The 20136-nt window shown below is 37.9% G+C and overlaps 1 protein-coding gene across 1 annotated transcript in view; it reads right to left on the bottom strand.

Annotated features, from left to right (window-relative positions):
• The window catches only part of GRIK2 (glutamate ionotropic receptor kainate type subunit 2), a 1069280-nt gene that overhangs the window by 657834 nt on the left and 391310 nt on the right, over positions 1–20136 (bottom strand). Inside the window, 3 exon segments of the mRNA XM_049092419.1 lie at positions 15340–15477; positions 18292–18377; positions 19273–19351. The gene's annotated coding sequence lies outside the window, so the exon portion shown is untranslated.

Genomic DNA, 20136 nt, shown 5'->3' with positions numbered 1-20136 from the left:
GCGTGTGAAAAAAATGGAGAAGGATTCCCACTCTGGGCGGGATGAGAAGGCATACAGGGACAGAAGGACTTGTTTCCCCAAAGTAAAGGAACTGATTTGCCAGATCAAGAGGGAATTACCAAATAGAAATCCTCAGGATCATATTCTGTCTATCCTGATTGATCGCTACTCTTTCTTGGAGGCTTAATGCCAGGTTTCGGGGGAAGAAAATTATTTACTTAAGTCCTACTCTATCCTAGGAACACTTTCACATAAAATATCACATTTAATTCTTTGAACAGTCTCATCAAATGCGTAATTCCTATTTTAAGGATGATAAAACAAATATGGGGGGGTCATATAACTTGCCTATGGGCGCACAACTAGCAAATGTAAAAGTAAAACTCAAACCTTTGTAGTTTATTGTTCTTGCAAATACAGCAGAGGAGGCAGGTAGAGCACAGTGGTATATGTTCCAGTTCTCTGCCTCTTTTCTCAAAGGATATCAGATTTTGCTTATAAACTGTTAGGACTCAGACCCTACAGATTAGGCTGAGGACGCATAGGGCTGGAGGATATGGAGCAACTAGGATTGAGCAATCTGCTCCCTCAGCGAACCCCTGAGAAAAGGCTTTGTCTGGAGCCAGAAACCAGAAACAGCTGCCTCTCAGAGGGGATGCCAACTTAAAAGCAAGCAGAAGGCTCTTCATTTCAGACTTTATCAGAGTCCAAGGAAAACCCCAGAATTTGATCTGATCCCTTGAGTGTTATCAACAGAACCTAAAGGAGATTCTTCACCAGAAGCTCAATTCTTGCAATAAGTAAGAACTAAAGACAAAAGCTTCTATTAATGATCCTCTATCCATAATGATAATATCTTCCTAGTTATTCCTTCTATGGGAGAATCCATACCTACTAGCTATATTCTCACTTTGTGACTCTACAACTGTTTGGTGCCTTCCAAAATTGGAACTGGAGATTATTTCTAAGAACATTGTGTTCATGGGTTGTTTCAATCAATGATAAAATATAGTTCACTTGTATATGTTACAGGATTCAAGCAAACTTTGTAAACTGTTCAGAACGTCCTCAGAATGTCAAATGGGGCTTTACAGGTATTTTTTTATTCAGCACTGAAACATTTCAATTGATTCACTTAATCATAAAAGAAGTTGTTGGATACAGAATTAAGGCTGTTTCCTTAATGGGCCCTGCCTGGAGAAGTCATCTGTGCTGTAGAAAGCTGCTTTGTAGGACCTTTAGAAACTGACCAGGGTGCCAAGAGATTTTCCTCCTTTACTTTAAAGTGGTGATTCTAATTAGCAAAGTTTTCAAAATTCTTATTAGCAAAGTTTTCAAATGTCTTATTGCAAGTGAGCCCAGCTTCAAGGGCTGACGTTCATTAAGGATATGGACACTGCTGACCAACTACCTTTCATATTCCTTCTTACCGAAGGATCTGATGGGCTTCTGGAGCAGAGCTGTCATGGCCTTGTTTGGATTTGCACTGTTGGAGAGCACAAAACAGAGGTAATAGGATTCAGTTATGGTTTTTAATTCTGTAAATTAATGGATGAGGCAATAAGTTTTAAGGAAAGGAGAGGAAAGGAAAGAGGAAAGGAAAGGAAAGAAGGAGAGGAGAGGAGAGGAGAGGAGAGGAGAGGAGAGGAGAGGAGAGGAGAGGAGAGGAGAGGAGAGGAGAGGAAAGAAGGAAAGGAAAGGAAAGGAAAGGAAAGGAAAGGAAAGGAAAGGAAAGGAAAGGAAAGGAAGCTAGAATTGAAATGTAGGCCCATATTCTGTATGATAAAGGGAATCGGAAAATTTTTATTTTGCAATCTGTTGTCCTGTTAAACTTTTAACATTTAACTGTTTTAATCTGCTGCCAAATCAATGTCCCTATGTAAACATATGTTAAATTTGAGTGCAAAGAGATGAACAATAGCGATGCATCACTTAACTGCATTAACATTTTATGTAATTGATCATGTAAAAATCAAAAGCAGATTTAGCCTTCTCTGTGGACTGTAGGGACTAAGGGTCTGTTGACCACACTTCCACTTCACAAACAGAACTATCCAACCAAGACCTGTTTACAAACTGGAAATGTGGTCAAACACACTGTCCTTGATACGTTATTTGCTCTTCTAGGCTGACAAACTGATAACTTCGGAGTTATTTCTACAAAACTAGATATAAATATAATTAGGAAAATAGAAGAAAAACTGTGATATGGAAATAAATGATATCTGATCATTAGAAATTGTTATTTTGGTGGGGAAAGCAGAATAAATGTAGTAATTTCCATATTTTCCAATATTTACTCTTTTTATTTTTTAAAGATTTTATTTATTTATTCATGAGAGACACACACAGAGAGAGAGAGAGGTAGAGACACAGGCAGAGTCAGAAGCTGGCTCCATGCAAGGAACCTGATGTGGGACTCGATCCCGGGTCTCCAGGATCATGCCCTGGGCCGAAGAAGGCAGCGCTAAACCGCTGAGCCACTGGGACTGCTCTATTTACTCATTTTAAAGAAAGACATAGGTTTCATATTTATATGCACTTTATTATATTTATAATGTTACAATAAGGGAATTAGGAATTAAGATCCAATTGTCAGAAGCCAGAATTATGGAAATTGGTCTCAATTATAAAGACGGTGAATATAGGATTTGCAGATCTTTCTCACTTATTTCTCCTCATTCCATACTTATAATAACCATTACAGAGAGTCAAGGCTTATATTCTTCCCACTTTATAAATCAAGAACAAAAGGTTCAGAACAATTATATGGCACAGCAAAAACAATACTACACCAAGAGTTCCACCAAATGAATTTTTGTTTAAATATGTCTTTGGGGATCCCTGGGTGGCGCAGTGGTTTGGCGCCTGCCTTTGGCCCAGGGCACGATCCTGGAGACCCGGGATCGAATCCCACGTCGGGCTCCCGGTGCGTGGAGCCTGCTTCTCCCTCTGCCTGCGTCTCTGCCTCTCTCTCTCTCTCTCTCTGTGTGACTATCATAAATAAATAAAAATTTAAAAAAAAATATGTCTTTGGCAATTCAGTTAACACCTATATGCTTCTGTTTTCTCATTTGTAAAATCAGGAGCAGGGATTTATTTTAAAATCTATGACGTCCTGGCAATTAAAACAAATAAACAAAAAATAATAGTTTCTTGATGGAACCAGGATCTCATTAAAGTCACTGGTGGAACAGGGGCAATACTCAGACCTCCAGATTGACTTACTATCAGATATCTGAAATCAAAAGCTAAGCTGCAGAAGATGTATAGTTCTCTGCTTTTCTTTTTCATTTAGAGTCATCAGAAACACCCACAACTTACCATCTAACTTGAAAACATATCTTCTTACCAAAGAAAGATAAATACTCTTCACTTAGCAAAAACCGCTAAAAATATTAATCTGATAAATTTATGCCTAAAGTTAACATATAGAGGAAACGATATACTTTTATAAACTTTATAAACATCACCCTGACTAACTTCACTCATTATTTCGACCTTAGCAACTAAACATTTCCAAAGAAAATTATACAACTGAATGTACTGGGTTGAAATTCATGTCCACCTAGAACCCATGAATGTGACCTTATTTGAAAAGAGAGCCTTTAACCTTGTAGGTGTAATCAAGTTAAAATGAGATCATACTGGATTAGGGTGGGCCCTAAATCCAATATGGCTGGTGTCTTAGAAGAAAAGGGAAATTTGGACACAGACACACACACAGGGGAAGGTATGCCATGTGAAGATGGGGGCAGAAGTAGGAGTGATACAGCTACAAACCAAGGAACACCAAAGATTGCCAGATACTACCAGGAGCTAAGGGAGGGGCATGCAATAAATTCTTCCTCAGAAATCCCAGAAGGAACCAACACTGTCAACACCTTCATTTTGGATTTCTGACCTCCCAAGACTGTGAGAGAAAAAAAAATTCTGTTGTTTTAAGCCACCCATGTTGTGGTACTTTGTTATGGCAGACCTAGGAAACTCATACATGGACAATCTGACCAAACAATATTAATAACTCTCATTTCAATTGAACTCTCAACATAGACCTGCAATTTTGTTTTCTGACTGTTCTATAAAATTATTTCACATCTCCTGCCGTCCCCTCCGAATTCTCATCTCAGCTTATAACATGTTTTGTTCCTACTCAAGACAAAAGAAGCCATTGGACAGGAATTCTTTCATCACCTATCAGCAGGTACACTCTGCTGTTGCCACCAGTTTCCATATTGTGACATATCCTTGATCTTCCAAAAGATGGCATGATCCCATTTCTTTTTTGAAGGTCACTCTGGGACTCGTGTCCTGGATTCTGCACCCTCACACATTCTGATCCTGTCATTAAGTGTCTGCCTCTTTTTTTTTTTTTAAGATTTTATTTATTTATTCATGAGAGAGAGAGAGAGAGAGAGAGAGAGGCAGAGACACAGGCAGAGGGAGACGCAGGCTCCATGCTGGGAGCCCCACGTGGGACTCGATCCTGGGACTCCAGGATCACGCCCTGGGCCAAAGGCAGGCGCTATACCACTGAGTCACCCAGGGATCCCAAGCATCTGCTTCTTAAAAAAGAAAAGAAAGAACATTCCATCCCATGCCTCTCTTCAGCTACAGTCTTGTTTCCTTGCTTATCTTCAAAGCAGAAGTTTTTTAGTCATCTGAACTTCTTTCTATTACCCTACATCACCATCTTGACATACTCCACTTGGGCATCTGTCCCTTCCATTCCTTTAGAACTGCTCTTGACAAGATCACCAGCCTGTTCCATGTTGCTAAGTCCCATGTTCTTATTTTTCTCTTTATTTTCTTGATTTTTCAAGAGCATTTCATATATTGTAGACCAATATCACTTTCTTCAAATGCTTTTATTATGATTTAAAATGCGTTTGTTATTGTCTTTGTTTTTATAATTATTTTAATATTGGTTGTACCATGTTTTTCTTTTTTTCTTTTTCAGTCTCCTTTATGGGATCTCCCTTGTCTTATTGACCTCTAAATGTTGGAGTGATCCAGTTTTAGATCTTCTCTTATACATTCAAGTGAATTATTCCACTGTCATGGCTTTAAAAACCATCTATGTGCCAAAGGCCTAAAATATTTTATCTTTAATTCTTAACTTCCTCATAAGCTCTAGACTCTTATACTCAATTCTGCTTGACTATATAATAGGACCATGTCCCAAACAGAGTTCCAGATCCACCTGAAACCTTTTTAATTTTAGTCTATCCCATATCATAAACTAGCAGCAACATCTGCTCCATTGTTCATGTCAAAACCATGAGTCACTCATGATTCTCCTCTTCCTCTTAACACCACACCCATTGCAAGTTCATCACCAAGTCCTATTAGCTCTCCCTCCAAAATCTATCCATCTTTTCATGCTTTTTGCCATAATCTTTACCTAAGCCACCATCATGTCTCATCCAGCCCACCGCCATAACAAATTACATTGTATCCTTGCTTTCTGTTCTTATCTCCTACAATCCATTTCCCACATAGCACCAAAGTTACCGTATACTACATCTCCCTACTTGAAACTCTCTGATACCTGCTTCATTCAATGAAATTTATAATACTCAACTCCTAATCATGGTCCTATAAAACCTATTCATCTCTCTAACTTAATTTCCTATCAAGTTCACCCTCTGTCACAATGGACTTAGCCACACTGTTTTTCCCTTTTTCCTGAACACATGATATTTCTTTAGCTCTCCTGGTCTTTGCACTCATTTGCTCACTTTGCCACACTCCCGGTTCCTTCTGCCTGGAGTTCTCATGCCCTAGATCTTCATGTGGTTGAATTATTCTTATCTTTTATGTCTTAGTTCAGTTGTTACCTTTTCCAAGATGGTTTTCCTAGCCATCCAACCCTACCTGCTATAGTCCATCATGTTTTCCTGTTTCCTTTTCTTAGCATATATCACTATCTGCTTCACTGTAATATAAGCCCCATAAAAATAAGGACCATGATTTCTTTATTTATCATTCTATTGTCAGGACCTGACATAGATTAAGTAGACAACAAATATTTATTGAAGAAATCTTATTATCTCACAAGCACTATGCAAAATACAGCTGATTCAGTCACAGAGATATTATAATTTCTTACATGTAAAACACATTATATTTATCTCATATGTGATACAAATTAGAAATTATGTCCATTCATAATTACTAAAGTATTATAATAATTATTTCTCTAAGCTTACAACTTTCATTTTTTTTTTCTTCCAGAAATAGGACTTAATAATTAAATACAATAAAGTGATCACTGGAGATGCCCAATTTTCAAAGGTAGGCCTCTGTTACTTTTCTGGTCATTGGACAGCAATTCCACCTGACTATGCTCAAAAGGACTAGGGATTTTAGTGTATATACTAGCAGCGCATCACCCCTTTTTCTGTCACCAAGACAAAATTACTGGGAACGTTCTTTATATTGTAATTATTTCTTTTCCCAAGATTACTTGTTTGTGATTGTGTAAGGCTTTGTCAGGTGTCAACTTTCTCCTATAACATACGATGAGAGCACAGAGAAAACTATGTGTTGGTTTTTTGGGGGGTCCTTATACTGCTTTGAGGCTTGAAGAAGGAACAAATCTTTATTGAAATTGTTATATGCAGACAGTACCTTGGGTGTTTTGCATATTTTACTTCTTTAAATTCTGCTGAAACAATCTCTGAAGGAAGATGTGGAGATGAATTCTCAGGGGTCTTCAGATGTTAGGTCTATTCAGTGATTGTTGGGCCTAGTTTTCCTTAGTTCCAAAGTTTACACTCTTTCCACTCTACTCTCTGAGAAGGATTTTGATAACAAAGAAATAACATTTTTAAAGTGATATGTATTAGGTCAGATGGGAGGCCTTCTCCTGACTCAGCATATGCTTTGATAATATGCTTGGTTTCACATCAGTACCATCAAGGAATTTTTAAAATAGTGTTCACTTATTTTCTATAACTGTGGTTTTATTCCAGAAGGACAACTCTGAAACATTTTTAAAGTAAACTAATTTTCAGGACCTTATCTCAGCATATTGTTGAAATATCTCATTTATATGTCAGTTTTATTATACTGTTTCATACAGACAACAACCACAACAAAACAGTTTTTTGTTTTGTTTTGTTTTTCCTGGTTGAAATACCTTTTAAATAGAAAAGAATCCTAACTTCCAACTCCAGTGACCTACGTAAACTCTTCAAGTTCAAAACTGATTTTAAGTCTGGCAGTTTCTATTGCCTGCAATATAAAGGTGAAGGAAACCTAAGATTAGACCTTCAAATGTGGGAAAGGAAGATGTAATTGATAGAAAACAGGAGATATGTGCCCAGCTCACTTCAACTGCAAAATGAGGACTACCCCACCTTGGGTAAAGAGGTTTTTAAAGATTGAAGAATATTGATGAAAAAACATTTTAAGACTATGGTGAAGTCTTCTTATATAGTAATTATATTAATCAATATATTTACATCTTGTATACTCCTTAATGAGGGTTTGGTACACATAATCTGAATATAGAAAAAAATAATTGAAATCAGAAAATTTTGAGAATATTTTACTTATATTAAGAGATGAATGCATGTTTTCTAATTAGAAAACACATACACGGACACACACAAGCGAGAGTATCTCATAATATGGGTACTTGTTTACAAGCATAGAATTTCTGCATTTACTTTTTAACCTCCTCTATCTCCCTGAAGAGTACACAGACATACAGTGATTTTTGTCTTTGTCAAAGAAAGTGCTACAATTTCTAAAGCTGCCCATTGAGTGTTTCTGAGCCATAGCCAAGAGCTATTTCAAAATGAGGACAGATTTCTTTTCTCCCCAGGGACAGACAGCATGATGCTTCCTCAGTCCTGCATTCTAAGCCTTTTCTCCCTCAGATCTTGTCCAATCCCAGGCTCAGAAAAACACTTCTTCCACTATTAAAATGCTGACAGCAATCAAGGTGGGAGTAAGTCCATTTTTTATTCATTTCATGTTAAATTAAATCATCTGTAATTCTGTAACCATGAATTTAGCCATTCACTTAAAGAGAAACAAAAGAGATTTCAACCACTCCATTGGAAAAGAAACAACTACCAAATTGTTCTCAGCTATGGGTCAAGAACAGGTCATTGTGAATGAAGTTAAACATAATTATGACATACATTCATAATTCCTGGCATTATTTCCATTCTCTTCAAAGACCATGTAAAGTGGGTGCTTTAGATACCAATGGTTACAAACACTTTATCTATCTGACCCATTGCTGTGTTTTCTCAAGCCTGGCTTCCCCCTTACATCTTATTTGCATCTGCTATAGTAAAACAACCACGCATTTTGTTATTGTTGCAGTTTTTCCAATATAGCGGCTTTTTCATATTTTCATAGGGCTCGAACAACCTGCCTATAAATTCTCACAACATCACTTCAGACATCCCACATGGATTCAAACACAATATGCAATTATGTCATTTATATCAGTACAGAGAAACCAAGAAAGGTTAATGTTCCAATGCTCTTAACAGAGTTCTTTCTGCATCATACCATTTTATTTCTCTGTGAGGAAAAAAATGCAGTTATAGATGGTGATAAAAGAATTGAACCAAATAAGTCAGTATTATATTAGTGATATTGAGTCAAGCCTTGGCTCTCAGATTCTCTCTAACTCACACACTACTAGCATACGTGAAGCTATCAACATCCTTTTCCACTATCTGTATTTTCTACCTATTTAACGTCCATGGTGGGAGGGGGAATGGAAGGAGGGAAAGTAATACATTTTGCACATGAATCATGTTTTCTAAAGAACAGGGGAAGGAAAAATAAAATATGATAAAAACAGAGAGGGAGGCAAACAATAAGAGACTCTTAACTATAGGAAACAAACTGAGGTTGTTAGAAGGGAGGGATTGGGGGAGAGGGCAACTGGCTGATGGGCATTTAGGAAGGTACTTGATAGGGATCCCTGGGTGGCGCAGCGGTTTGGCGCCTGCCTTTGGCCCGGGGCGCGATCCTGGAGACCCGGGATCGAATCCCACGTCGGGCTCCCGGTGCATGGAGCCTGCTTCTCCCTCTGCCTGTGTCTCTCCGCCTCTCTCTCTCTCTGTGTGACTATCATAAATAAGTAAAAATTAAAAAAAAAAATAACTTTGTTTAAAAAAAAAAAAAAAAGGAAGGTACTTGATGTAATGAGCACTGGATGTTATATGCAACTGATGAATCACTACATCCTACCCCTGAAGCTAATAGTACACTATACTTAGCTAAATTGCATTTAAATAAAAAAAAAATTCTCTTCCCATGAAAAAAAAGAACAAGTGTTAATTGGCAAGTTTCAAAAATTGCTAATATCAATCCCACTTTGAAATGGAAACAAGAAAAAAGACATTTTAATAATTCATCTGAACTACTATTTTAGTGTTTTTTATTGTATTTTTTTAAAGATTTTACGCAGGGAGCCTGACATGGGACTCAATCCCAGGTCTCCAGGATCAGGCCCTGGGCTGAAGGTGGCACTAAACTTCTGAGCCACCCAGGCTGCCCCATATTTTAGTGTTTTTGATTGTTAGTTTGGTGGGGAGGATATATGTGTCTGTGTGTGGGTTTTTTACTGAATGCATGTGACCACTGCAGAATTCTATCATCAGGACTGGGATTCCTATTTTTCCCTTGGAACAGCCTTACATTTAGCCAGGAACAAGTGCACAAACACTTCTATAGCATTACTGCTGTCCCCTGCCTAACAACTGCCATACCAGGGTTCTGGCAAAAATAGGACTTCACACAAGAGAAGGCCAAACAAACTTATGTGTTGAACAGAAATCCAGGGGCTTTACACAAAGAACAGCTGCCAATGAGCCACCAAGCTATGCTCATGAAGAAACATGGATCTAAGATGAGAGATATGAGAAAAAGAGGGATGACAAACAGAATTCATGTTCTACAAGCTGAAGATCAAGATCTAAGCAGCAGAGTAGGAGACTCAGACACTTCAAGAAAGCACCTGGGGCTGAATCTAGGTACCAAGAGACTTGAAGTCAAGGCATGAAACCAGACAATTAAAGATGGTGCCATCTTCCTCCAAGAAAGGAAAGAAATGAGCTATTTAATCATAAAAAGGCATGGAAGGATCTTAGTGAAAGAAGCCAACCTGGAAAGGCCACATGTTTTATGATTCCAACTAAATGGCAATCCTGAAAAAGCAAAAGTATGGAGACAGTGAAAAGATCAGGGCACCAGGGGTTAGAAGGGAGGGATGAATAAGCAGGGCACAGAGGATTTTTAGGTAGTGAAACTATTCTGTGTGATATTACAATGGTAGATATATGTCATTATACATTTGTCAAAACCCGTAGAATGTACAACAGCAAGAATGAATCCTACAGTAAACTATGAACTTTGGGTGCTAATGATGTGTTAGTGTAGGTTTATCTGTTGTGACAAATGTATCACTCTGGTGCAGAAGGTTGATAGTGGGGAAAAGTTGTGTGTGTTATGTGTGTGTTGGTGATGGACAGAGGTATATGGGAGCTTTACTTTCTACTTCATTTTTTTTTCTACTTCATTTTTCTATGAACCTGAAATTGTTCCAAAAAATAAAATCTTAAAAAAAAAAAATATGATGCCATCAAGGTCAGAGTAGAACCAGCAGAAAGTTAGCTTCAGCACTGACCCAGAACATCAGGTAAAAAGAATCCCAAGCATCTTGCTGCCCAGAGACAGGCCCAACATTAGGGATAAAAAACTAAGATCGAACCTACAATTAGATGATATTGTAAATAGAATTGTGTCCTCCCAAAATTCATATTTTGAAGCCCTACCTCTCAATATGATGGCATTTAGAGATGGGACCTCCAGGAGATAATTAATTTAGATGAGGTTATAAGAGTCAGACCCTCATGATGAAATTAGTGTCCTAAGAAAGATACCAGAACACACACACACACACACACACACACACGCACACACACACACACACACAATTTTCTCTCTCTCTCTCTCTGCCATATGAGGACACAGTAAGAAGGTGGCCACCTGAAAACCAGGAAGAGAGCTCTCGGTAGAACCCAACCTTGTTGGCACCCTGATCTCGGATTTCCAGTCTCCAGAACTGGGAGAAAGTATATTTCTGTTGATTAAGCCACCAAGTCTATGGTATTTTGTTATAGTAGCCTGAGCAGATTAAGGTGTTATCTGCCAAAGTCTGCTTTTCTTATTTTTTTTAATTTTATTTACTTATGTGAGAGAGAGAAAGAGAGAGAGAGAGAGAGAGAGGCAGAGGGAGAAGCAGTCTCCATGCAGGGAACCCAACGTGGGACTCGATCCTGGGACACCAGGATCACGTCCTGGGCCGAAGGCAGGTGCCAAACCGCTGAGCCACCCAGGCTGCCCAGGTCTGCTTTTCCTAAACAAAGGTCCCTGAAGCCCAATCTAAAAATTTTGATGTGGTAGATATTGACTATAGTCTTCAATACCTGCAGGCTTCCAGGCCTTTCTCTTTGCTCAGTGGCCAGATGCGTTTAAATCTTTCCCTAGGTGCAGAAAAAATTGCTGGAGGCCAGGAAAGGTATTTAGATATCTACAATCCAATTTGCTTTGCAAAGGAATACTATGTTACTCTCCATGAAGACCTATTCTTCTGTATAAGAAATGTGAAAAAACATTTAATAATATAAAAGTAAGTATGGCAGTAAAGGTACCCACAAGATCTTGGCCTTTCTGCGTGAGACATACGAGCAAAAAAAAAAAAAAAAAGGAAATATGAATAAATATGATGCTTTATTTTATTGTTTTTAAGAGTCTGTCATTAAAACTACTTCAAAAAAGAGTTACTCTCTGTTCTTTTTTTCTTATTCTTGGATTTGCTGAATAATTCCTCATTAATCATAGCCATTCCCTACTTATTCTGACTCTTATTTCCAAGTGACACAGCCTCATCATTTCAATCTATATATTCAGAAGTTGCCCTAGTGTTTGGTTTTCTTTTATTTTTGCTCTTCCCTCGAGGGACAATGATTGGAATCCGGTGACACGCCCCAGGTAATGGCACACTGATGCTTTGTGAAGGGTCACTGTAAAAGTTGTCTGTACCCTTCCTGCCTGTGCTCAGTGATGTAGGATGGGGGTGTGGGGCCAAGACGCTGCCTCTGCAAAGCCATCCACATGCACAGAAATCCGTATGCAATGCAATCACACCCTGTGCTTTTGTTAGCCACAGTAAGAAAATAAAACTGAAAATTCATTTTTGATTTGATGTCTAAGAGACAATAACAATCCTAGGAACTAAAAATGAACTCGATCTCAACTAAAGAATTGCAACATTTTCATAAGACATTAAAAGAAGAAAGTCTGAGGACCTTCTCCTAGAGACAGGGGAGTGATGGGGAGAAATAACATTCAGGGGCAAAGGCAGCAGTCAGCGGTCATATGCCCACCCACCCCCACCCCCTGCCCTGTAGCCTATTCCATGGATATGTTGTTACTAAGGAGCCACCTGCAAAGGTGTGGCAGTCACAACTCTTCCTGGCTCTCCATCTACTCCCCCACAGGGAAGGTTATGGCTCCCCATGCTTGGTCTCTAGAGGCACTCTGCTCTCTCAAGATACTTTCTTCTGGAGGCAACTGTTTCTTCCCAGGACTACAGTTCATTAAAATGACAAATGCAAAAAAAAAAAAAAAAAAAAAAAGACAAATGCTTGTACTAGCACCTACTAGGGCCTACTAAGGGCACATTCTGTCATTTAATACTTAGAGCAAACTTTGTTGAGTGTCTTTTCTCTCCATTCTGTATACAGGACAAAGAGATTCAGAGCTGGGAAGAAACTTGACCAAGGTCACAATGCCAGCAAGGATGAGAGACATAAGTTCAATTCACACTTTTCAAACTATAGCCCATTTAGCCAGAAGTATGTGGTGCTATATTAGGGTTTCAACTAGAAAGCAACTTGATGTGTCATTTTATATTAAAATAAGTATGCGTGGCTTTTTATATAACACACTGTCAATTTTGTAAGGATTTTAGGAAGATGTGGGACATCAAAGACATTTCTAGGTGTATTAGGCCACTATGGACCATGCCCCAGAGCCTCCTCCAGTTTTTTCCCCTGTGTTATTAAATGTTGTTGGGTTGAAAAGTGGGGAGTATGCTTCTTCCATGCAACTACTTTTATAGTAGGCAGAATTTCAGTTTTTATAAATAAATTTTATGAGAACAAATGGAAGAAAGCAGGCACCATAAAAACACAAGAGCTTAGACATATGATAAATAAAGTTTTGAATCCATTGTGTTTGGGTTGATATGAACTTCAGGTTCTCATTTCACTCCTGTCTCAACGGGCACTAGACAAAACTACCAGGACAGCCAGCCTGATGTGGGTTTGAGTTGTCACTGTGCTTAGATTTGGTCAGTCTATGGTTCTCCCCACAACTTCATCCCTCATCACCTTTCAGGGTCACATGCCACAACTGGTCCTGGTTCTTCTCCACTTCAGTTCCCCAGCCATCCTGACCTGAGGGAACAGTTCACTATCTGGCTCCAAACATCCCTCCAGCAGCCTATTTTACACTGACTCTAAAGATGACTTCGTCATCTGAGAGCCAGGGACATGTGCTAACAGATTCCTCCTCCACGGTGCTTCCTTATTGCAGCGTTCCTGGAACAGGACTTACCCCTTTCCATCTTCTTCATTCCTTTGAACCATAACAACTCTTCTCGCTATTATTTTAAGATGAGCTCACCTTCCAGTTCACATGAGTACAAGAAACTGCTCTCCTGAGCATTCACACGGCATCAATGTCTGTTGATATCATCCAAACAGATCTTCTATCTCATGATATTCACGGCCAGTTGAGGCCATCACTACCTGGCAGGAGTGTTTTCCCAAGGTGGGAAAATTTGGCAATGACAGCTTAGAAATCCTCAAGTCTTCCCCTAGGTTTCTGTAACCCAAAACCAAGTAAAAGCCTATTATGGACAGTAGACATAGGGTTTTAAAAATGGTGGCAAGATTTTGGAACATTTATCTGAGCTACATGTCTCCAGAGGCACAATCTCCTTTACCTCATTTTCTTTTCTATCCACTATGCTCCCATCACAATGTCCAGTCACTGAAACAGATCCTAAGGCAGTTTACAGGAAGTGGTAAATGAATAGTAAGCCCAAACTTCCCTCCCCAAATGAGAACTTACGGACTCAAATGAATCTCCCCTCTAGTGGGTGGGAGAGCTACTGGCGCAGGCAGGTGGCCACTGCTGTTTCCATCACCACCTTCCGAACCAGGAGAGCTGGCAGCAAAATTCATGAAATCACATGGCCTAATGCCATTCCCCTGCTGTCCTTTTACCTTTGAAAACAGCTTCGTTCCCCCTTAGTAAAACAGTAAAAACAGTCTTTTAATTGCAAAGAATATATTTTAGAAACGAATGGTGGAAAGTATCCAAATATAGAGGTTTCCTATCCTGCTTTTTCCTATTTTTGCTTTGCAGCAAATTCTATAATGAAAAACTGGAAAGAAATAACTCTTTATTGTCCCCATCCCTTTCCAAATGAATTTGCAAATCTTCTGGTTTGCCCTTCCATCAAAAAATTACAAGTTTTGAAAGCCTGCAAGATATGACCCAAATTCACCCCTTTCTGCCTCCAATCACAAAAGCATAATACTCTTTCATTTTTTAACAGAACATGACTTTGGTGTAGAAGTTCTTTATTTTGATACAAATCTCATTCTGCAAGAAAACATGAATAGTCAATATTTCCTCATGTATCATGCTGTTCATCTACAATAACCAATTTATTCAAAGAGATTTATTACCTTGCCCCAGCCCACTGCTTAGCACTGACAAAGCCGATAAGAAATCCACTATATTTATGAAACTACAACCTTTTTGGCTAGGTAAAAAGGAGGTACACATAAAGATGTGCGATGAGTATGCTCTTACATAACTGGAGATGAAATCACAGGGTGTTGAATCTGACAGAGCTATCTTAAAGAGCCAAGTGCTGGCAAACTCAGCTGAGGGTCCCCCTGGGCTCCCACTTAGAAGCACTTCTATTAAGCAGAAACTGTATGTACGAAAATGCCAACTCCTCCATATCTTGACAAGTATGTGTCAGTGTTAAGTTTCCATTAAATGCAAATTTCATCTTTTATAAAATCATGCTTAAAGCTAATATCACAGAGCATCAATTAGACTTCTGTATGCTTTTAGAAAGCTGAATAATTGCATTCATTTAGAAGCTACCTTGTTATATGCGTAAAACCAAAATTTCATCAAGTTTAATTAATTACAACATAAGTCAAATTCCATTCTCAAATGTAAATAAGACCATCCTGCTATTTGTTTACTTACTTGGCTTCTTTTTCCTCTGAAGAATTCTGGTCCTTGAAATCAATAGTAACTGATTTATTCTGCAGTAATGCTTTCTTCACCAGGCATGAGATTTTGGAAAAGAGAGGTTTGTTGATCCTTTAAACTATATTTTTAAACCTTAAAAAAATTAATCATGACATAATCTTATAAATATATCTTATATGTTTAAATTACCAAAGAACATACATTATTCAGTTAGATTTTAATCCTTTCCTTTACTCGGCAAGGTATGTAAGACAAGTTCTTTTAACTGAACAGAGGGGAAAAAAAACTAAAGCTCAGAGAAGCTAAATGACTTTTTTCAAAGTCACTTAGTGAAAGAACACAATATCGAAATCTTCAGACTCCACAAAAGTGCTCTTTTTGTCAATAAAGTCTTTTGAAAATATATTTAGTTCTCTGCTTTATAAAATAGAAGTTTCTCAAAATATTTCAAAATTTTCTTGATGAATCAAAATTTTTTATGAATAACTGACAAATTGAACCATGCAGTAATATATTGCTATTTTCTGCTCTTTGGAGTATGAAAGATTGCTTTCCCCAACACTGTATAATTCCAGAATGCTGTGCTGTTCTAATTGGTGAGCTTTAGTCTTAAATTGGCACTAAGAATCCCTAGAGGGTTACTGAGTCGTACAGAACTTAACTTGCCCTTATATTAAGTGTCCTCAGAATGCTGTAGTGCTCTAATGGATGTTACTCTCCCTCTCTCCATTGTTATCTGCAGATACTCCTACCATTGTTCAGGTGTCAGCAAGTTCTCCCACCACCATTTTTAATCCCCAAAGGTACTTCCAATATCACCTTTTTTGCTGTTCCCATTTTTCCTTGTCTGTCTTCTTTAGTCTTGCTAAGATTTAACTTATCATATCCAGTGAGAGTGTTGCTACATTTTTATGTTTGTATCTATCATTCTTTTCAGATTTTTTTTCAGTTTTTATCTATATCTGTCTATCTATCTATCTATCTATCTATCTATCTATCTATCTATATCTATATCTATCTATCATCTATCTCTTAGAGATTTCTATTTGTTGTTGCTTAAAACTGATTACAAATAAGTCAGAATATGGCTGTACTAAGTAGAACAAATTATTCAGAATATATTATTCTTAGATTGTCATTGAATTGCTAAAATGAAAGAAAATAACTTCCAGGGTAGTAGGTGAAGTAACTCAAAAGGTATCTTGGATCTCTTTGGTCCCTGATACAGAGAATGAGGGATATCTCTAGTGCAAAAAATGGGATCATGGAATGTTATAGAGAGCCTAGTGACCATCTGAATTAGGTACTGAAGTTCTCAACCTCTTTTTCTGAATTCATATGTAAGATGATTCTCACAAGCATAAACTACTTTCTTAGTTTATTCCTGATATACAGACCACAAATCCATCCTTTTTTTCTTCCATTCAAAATTACATATAAGAGTGAAAATTAGTGTGAATGATATTATTCTAGGGATAGCCACCCTAAAATAAAATGTAAATCAAGAAGGAATCACCAATGGGATGCCTGGGTGGCTCAGCGGTTTAGCATCTGCCTTCTTTGGCCCAGGGTGTGATCCTGGAGTCCCGGGATGGAGTCCCCCATTGGGATTCCTGCATGGAGTCTGCTTCTCCCTCTGCCTGTGTCTCTGCCTCTCTCTGTGTGTCTCTCATGAATAAATAAAATATTTTTAAAAAAGAAGGATTCACCAAGATGGCCAAATTTGGCACTTCATCTCTCTGTAGAAACAAATTAATCACAAAATATAACTTACAGACTGCTATAGCATAGTGTCAGGATGAGAGTCCAAGTGTTATGCAGAAACTGAGTTCCAGAGAGATGGAGTGACTTATCTAAGATCACATCATAGGTGGTGGTAGTGACAAGGTTGGAGACCACATTTTTAAGCCTACTGATATTTAGAGCATACCATGAAGACTTACAATTAAAATGTAAGACCAGAATGTCAATAATTGATAATGAAAAATTTTTAAAAATAGGAAAAAAAAATAAAGTGTAATGACATTTTAAATAAAATAAAATGATATTAAAACACTAGAGAAACACAACACAATTATTTCCAAACTGCACTGTAATATTAGGGCAGAATATTATTTATTTTAATAATGTAAGCCACAGGGCAGCCCAGGTGGCTCAGCGGTTTAGCGCTGCCTTCAGTCCAGGGCATGATCTTGGAGACCCGGGATCCAGTCCTACATCGGGCTCCCCACATGGAGCCTGCTTCTCCCTCTGCCTGTGTCTCTGCCTCTCTCTCTCATAAATAAATAAATAAATAATCTTTAAAAAATAATGTAAGCCATAATAATTATTAAAAAGTATTAATAGTGATCAGTTAACAGCCAACAAGAAATGTCTGGCCTGTTAAAATTACCCAAAGGACAAAAAGGAAAGTCCCCAAAGACTTTTAAAGTGGAACTAGTTAGCCCACTGGTTGTCATAAATATCCTATTTCTATGCCATATTTGTAAAAAAAAAAAATTTTCCAAAGCAACAGCACCATATAATCAATAAATATGTATGTGATACAAGATGCAATTTTGATACTGAACAAAATAGTTTCTAGTAAGCTTGTATCTACATGCCCAAAGTAGCAGGTGGAAAAGTAAAACTGTCACACAATTATTTCGTGTATCTGACTTAATTCATTTTTAACTGAATTGGCTGATGGAGCAGCAATCCGGTGGAGTCCTTGCCCTTTCAGCACTTTTGGTCTAAAGGAGACAACATCTTTGTTGGTACTGACAATAACCCATGAACTAAAGAATGTACCTCAATCACATAGTTAGAAAAGTTAGTATAAATTTTATCACAAAGCTATGTAAAATTAATCTAAAAGAAAATGTGCAAAGGTACTATAGATCTTAGTTCAGGATGCTATAACAAAATACCATATGCTTAGTGGCTTAAACAACATTTATTTCTCACACTTTCTGGAGGCCTACACAGTCAGGTCCTGGTGAACATCCTCTTGCTGGCTTCTAGGCTGGTGCTTTCGTGCTGTATGTAGTCTCCTATGACAGAACAAGAGAGAACACTCTCTGGGTCTCTTCTCATAAGGGCACTAATCCCACCATGAGGACTTCCCGCCCTCATGACTTCCTCTAAACCTAAGTAGTGTGTCACCTGGTGGCTCAGTGGTTGAGCTATCCTGGAGTCCAGGGATCAAGTCCTACATTGGGTTTCCTGCATGGAGCCTGCTTCTCCCTCTGCCTATGTCTCTGCCTCTCTCTGTGTGTCTCTCATGAATAAATAAATAAATAAAATCTTAAAAAAATAAAATAAACCTAAGTACCTTTCAAATGCCCTGTCTCCTAATACCATCAACTTGAGAGAGCTTCAACATAAAAATTTGGGGTGGTGGGACACAACCATTTAGTCCCTAATGAGATCAAAGTGTTAGGTTTTGTGACTTAATGGCAGAAATAGATTTTATCATTGTGCAATAATTAGCATACATACGCTATCTTTTTAAAAAAATTATACATGCAAAAACACTACTTATGATTTAATAGACTATGTCTTGCTGACATAGTGCTTTTAGTTCCATTAGGCTAACTGCAGACAATCTGTGTGTCAGATACATGAAATATTCCATCTATTTCATACACAGTTCACTTATCTACAGTGACAAAATTGCGTTCCACATATTCTTTGGGAGTGAAAAAAAAAAACCTCCCATCCTACTCTTTGCTTGATCCTGAACCACCTCCTCTATGCTCTGTCATTGCCTATTACCCTTTACGGGTGATAAGGTAAATTATACAGAATGAGATGCACTTGACTTGAAACCATTGTGGCATCAAAGCAGTGTTTAATGCTGCCCACCTATCTGCTCTTTTGACACAGGATGGAAAAATTCTCTACGAAAGTTCAGCACCCTTTTTAAAGTGCAGCAAACCAACAGACCATTGGAAAACAATCAGGACAGATTAATGAAATTGGCCGTTGTCAGTCAGGAGCTTATGATTTGTCTTGAACAAAGATCCTGGAAAACAAAAATAAAAACAAATTTAGAGTCACAGACTAATGGTTGCTTGAATTGTATTCTCACCTTGTAAGGATAAAACAGTCTTTAGACATGCAGTAAAAATTATCTCCAAAAGTGAAAGCCAAATCTTGTAAAGATAATTGAATAGTTAAATCATTTTTGTAAAACCTGGGAAACAGATTCATTTTTGAGCAATCTTTTTCTCCCAATGCACATTAGGGAATTCAGAGTGTGCTTAGTATAAATAGATTTAAATGTGGAATGATTTCAGGTCTCAAATATGCATCTAAAATATTTAATGCTTCACAGACTATATATGTCAAGTACTTTGAACTTACAGACAACCATCAACAAACAATCATTAGCCATCCATCTGAGGGGGAAGAGGAAAAAACAGCTAGACTGTTCAACTTCTAAAAAACACAAATCTATTTTATATAAAGTTGAGGCTAATTGAGGACTTTAAATAAGTGGGAAGAAAAATGAGTCTCATTTGAATCATTTTGTTCCAAAGTTTAGTAGAATAGGCTTTATTCTTTGACTATCAGCTTAATACTCATAATCTTGTGTTAATTTAATTATAAAAAGAAAAATTTACTTTATTTATTTATTTAAGATTTTATTTATTTATTTGAGACAGAGATCATGAGAGAGAGAGAGAAGCAGATGGAGAGGGAGAGGGAGAAGCAGACCCTGCTGAGTGGGGCTCGATCCCAGGGCTGGGATCATGACCTGAGCTGAAGGCAGCCCCTCAATGGACTGAGCCACCCAAGTGCCCCAAA

The sequence above is a fragment of the Canis lupus genome, chromosome 12 (assembly GCF_003254725.2).
Source record: "Canis lupus dingo isolate Sandy chromosome 12, ASM325472v2, whole genome shotgun sequence".
Lineage (NCBI taxonomy): Eukaryota > Metazoa > Chordata > Mammalia > Carnivora > Canidae > Canis > Canis lupus.
This window is presented reverse-complemented; position numbering and strand designations above follow the sequence as displayed.